Here is a 4517-nt window from a genome sequence, read left to right on the forward strand (position 1 = left end):
CCGCCGCATAAAGAGCCTCGCTCCGCTGCCACGCCCAGCCCGCCTGCCACCCCGCCCCCGTGGCACAGCGACGGCGCGAACGGGGGGCGGTCCTGGGGGAAGGGGTAGCGGCCAGGGCTGTGGGAGGGAGTAGCGCCCGCGGGCCCTTCCGCCGTTCCGGGTGCATCTTGGGATGGGGGGGTTCACCTTGGGGCTCGCCCCGGCTGCCCCGGCCGCGTCTCGCCGGAGCGACGGCCCCTTCCGCGGCGCCCGCCTTGGCTGCGGCGCCGCCGCCAGGCCGGGGCCCCCCGGGCGCCTTGCCCGCTCGGCGCTGTGGCCGCCCGGAGCCCCCAGGTGCCGGTTCCCCGCGGGTTTTGTCGCCGCTCGCTCAGCGGCGCAAGACCCCCGGTGCTCCCTTTCCACCCCAGCGCTTTCTGCTGGGCATGGTCCCTGCCGTGCTGCCGACCTGCCGGAGCCTCAGCGCGCCCCGTTCCATGGGAGATGTGCGTGTGCTCACCGGAAACAACTTCTGCTGCTTCAGGACTCGGTGAAGAGTTAGGGGGCAGCTTTCTGTGCCCTCTGCTGCTCGGGGAGCCTGGCTAGGGGACCAAGTTTGGCTATGGTCGTCGTTACCTTGTGCTTCAAATTCTGGGAAAGACAAATGCAGAAATTAAGAGTGTGTGTTAGTTCACTTTGTTTGTGTTTGGGGTTTTTTTTGCAGAAGTTTGTTGACTTTGCTTTTACTTCTGTCTAGATTCTCTGGCAAAGAAAATGAGCTGATGCTCTTTTGTATTCTCAACAGCTTAGTAGAAGCCCTGGAGCCCTGTGTAAACTTGTAAAGGAGAAAGTGTTTCAGGAGGCTTCACCTGCTGAGGGTCCCCAAAATAGCTGTGAACTTTCTTGGGAAAGAGGAACATATAGCTACAGCACTTCCCTGCTTAGCATGGCTTGAAACCCTTCTGCAGAAGAGAACTGAACTCAAGCCTTAAGCATCCTGCACAAGAGCTTGCTCATTAAACTGCCCACAGAACCATGTCTGTTAGGGGAAGATCTGCCACTGCAACCATCATGTTTATTTAAACAGTCGAGTAGAGGCATCACACCACTGGTGGGGCTTGGCCCTATCTCTGCTGCCTAGATCTGCTTTTAGAGCTTCAGATGTATCTGCTGTTTGCAGACGTGGGGGATGCTCCATTGTTGTGACTCCAGCTGGACTTAGAAACATCTTGACTGCTCAGTTCTGAGGTGCTTCTGCAACAGAACATACTGAACATGAAAGCAAAAGCCAGCAGTGAGATCAGATGCAATTTTAGACAGCAGGCCAGAATTTCAGAGACACTTTTTAGTTGTCTGCATAAGCTCCATTTTGGAGCCTCTCATGGTCTTTATTAGATCTGGCACTGTGCTGACAGACTGGAATACTGAAGCTTTTGGTTTACCTAGAAAATACCTGGACAGCTCTCTCCCTACCAACCTGCACCACCTGATCCCGAGGTGACACTCTCACATAGCTTTTATTTCTTACCCTTGAGACTTTCCTCTGAGATTTCCCATGAAAGGCTTGGCTCTTGCCAGTGGGTGGGGAGAAGGGGATAGGCGTGAGGAACTGGGTACAAATTCCAGTGCCTGAAATCACCTATTTGTTTCATTTTCACTCCTTAACAGCATTTTACTCCTGAAGAGCAATACACCATACCAAACTTGACTTTCTTTCTATGTGGCAGTGAAGAAGCATCATCAATAGGATGCTAAAAGAAGACCTCCAGACCACTCCTGCACTACATTGCCCCTTGAAGTGCTACCTAACCAGTGTGGTTCATTTGTCAGACTATCAGTTTGACCCGTCTTTTCCTTGGAATAGTTGATGCCTTGTCATTTCTTCATAACATGAAATTGTAGCATGCAGCTGTGGTACTGTAAACCTGGATTAGTGTCTCAGTGTCGCTGTCAGTTATTTAAACGGAGAAAAAATCCATACAGATCAAAGGAAATTTTATTACATCAAACCAGGCAGGGATTGTAATGTTCTGTATTGGAAATGCTCATGTTCTCTTTCCGTAATCGGTATCAGTGAGATTAGCTTAGGAAAAATCAGGAGAGCTCTGTTTTCAGTATCTACAAGCAATTACAAACTCCTTGAGACCTTGGCAGGGTGACTGAGAGAAGCAAAGATAAGATACAGGGAACTTCAATCTTGCCAGCAGGTGAAATCCCAATCAGGCTTTAATACCTGAAAATTCCTGCTCTTTGGCTTGTGTGTCCCTCTCAGGTCATCCCAGGAGTAATCTTGAATCGCTACTTTGCAGATCTGCAACCATACATCCTTTTTCCCCTCAGACAGCAGCTGTTGGTGTGGCTGTGGGCTGCTGCACAGCAGTCGAATTCCAAGGGTAGGTAGCATGGGATGCATTGATAGGAGAAGGATGAGCCGTAGCTGAGCAGGTTCCAGTTAAGAGTCCAAGGGTCTGAAAGCCCTTTGCTCTTGCTGCTAGATATGACAGCTTCCACTCAAGCATATTCCTGCTTCCAGTAATAGACTACATGTAGCTTGACACAGCGAAGCAAAGCTTCTTTATCCCTTCACAACTGCCACTGCCTAGGGAAAAGGCTTTCCTCCTTTGCTGGGAAAACTAGGATCCCAGCAGTGGATAGTCCCCAGAACAGGGAAGAATGCCATCCCTCATCTGTTTTTTCTTTCTGTGACATCTCCCATGTTCACCAGCTTTTTGGATGTGTTGCAACAAGAGCCACTCTTCAATGTTCACCTTGAAAACCACTGCAGCTTCTTGACTGGCACTGTATGTGTTGGAGCAGTTTGCCTATGGACACTACAGTGCCCTTACCAGCAGAGAAGAAAAGCTCCTGCAGTTCCTACTTACTCAAAAACCCCCAAAAAAACAGAACAGAGTTGAGCCCAAATAAGCTATTTTCTCTCATCCACTCCTACCTTATCTCAAGAGTCTCCAGAGGACAGGGTTACCCACAGCAAACTACAGGAGGCAACAAAAGCAGCAACAGTGCAGGTAAAGCGAGATGTAGTCCACCATGAACTCTGTCAGTGTGGTTCAGAGGAGTGGTCAAAAGGGGTTCATGCTTTTTTGAAGACCACCCCCCTTCAGAGGGGAAACTGAGAAGACAAGGTATATGAAATGGTATTTCTGTCGACCTTCCATGTGTAATTACAGGCCTCATACCCTCTGCTGTCTTGTCCCCTGCCTTTAATGAGATCACTTTCAGAGCTAAGGCAGTGACTCCATTAAAAGGGGGGTGGGGGAAACAATATCTAACTATGGGGTGAGCAAAGATCAAGATCCACTATACCCTGTCAAGCTTGGCTAAGCTTCCGGCACTTTTTTACCTCCCCCTGGCTGAGGGATACAAACATTTTGCATTTTTGACAGTATTTAGTATTTTTCTGAAGCCTTCCAAGTCATTCAGATGGTGTTGCAAAAACATGACAAAGGCTTCTCAAAGGCCCGGTGAAAATGAGGGCTCGAGCCTCTGCCATTGCATATAAATAGATTCACCTTCCTGTAGAGCTACGGTGTCATGGGCTGCAGAGGCAAAGGGCACAAATACACAGCATTCCTGTCATTTCAAGTGCTTCAGTTCTTTGCCTGGACAAAATTCCTGTGCACTTGGCACTTCCGTAAGTGGGAACTCTGGCCACTCAGCCTTTCTGTGTACTGAGCTGAAAGTGCCTCAGCCCGAGAACTTAAAAACTGTGGATCTTTTGTGTTTTCCCAGAGAGGAGGTGGATGGAGGCTTACAAGAGACATGCAGTAAATCAGATCAATGTGTGGGATTTAGGGGAGCGTGGTTCCTGTCCGACTGCTAGGAGATGGGGTTTTACTTCTGGTTCACAGATCCCCAAAGACTATTTGGAGGAGGGCGATGCTGTGGGAGCACAGAAAGCAAAGCCACTGCCAGTAGATTGAAATACACAGTTCAAGGATTTGTGCTTCTCTGGGAAAAGTGCTTAGGAATCCAGAAATCAAAAAGCATAGAGGATAAAATCTTGCTCTAAACGAATCTGTAACATGCATTTAAGTGACACTTCTTTTTTAAAGCCCATACTCATAACCTATCATTCCAGTTTTAGTTACCAACACTGTTATTAATTCACTCTGCCAGTGAGTTATCTGGAAGATAAAGCACCTTTGAAATCCCTAGACTCCCTGGAACCACAGTGTATATCTGTGTGTGCACTTTGCCATTCCAGAGCAGATAAACCGAGTGCCATGTAACGTATGCTTGCTCTGGAAATCATTTGAGCACTAGTAGTTGTATAGGAATAAATCTAAGAGAGCATAAGGTTTAGCCAAAAATGTCTCCATGTGCTTCTTTTTTTTTTTTTTTTTTTTTCCCCCTCCATTTTCCTTTCATTTGCATCTGCCTATATTCCATGGCAGGGAGGTGGTTGCATCTAAGTATAGACAGGCTGGTGAAAAATGCCAGATTTCTTTTTTTTTTAATTCATACTTTGACTGTTTTCTGCGTAACTGAGAGGACAAGTGGGTGTATTGATAAGTAAAAGG

The sequence above is a fragment of the Corvus hawaiiensis genome, chromosome 2, assembly GCF_020740725.1.
Source record: "Corvus hawaiiensis isolate bCorHaw1 chromosome 2, bCorHaw1.pri.cur, whole genome shotgun sequence".
Lineage (NCBI taxonomy): Eukaryota > Metazoa > Chordata > Aves > Passeriformes > Corvidae > Corvus > Corvus hawaiiensis.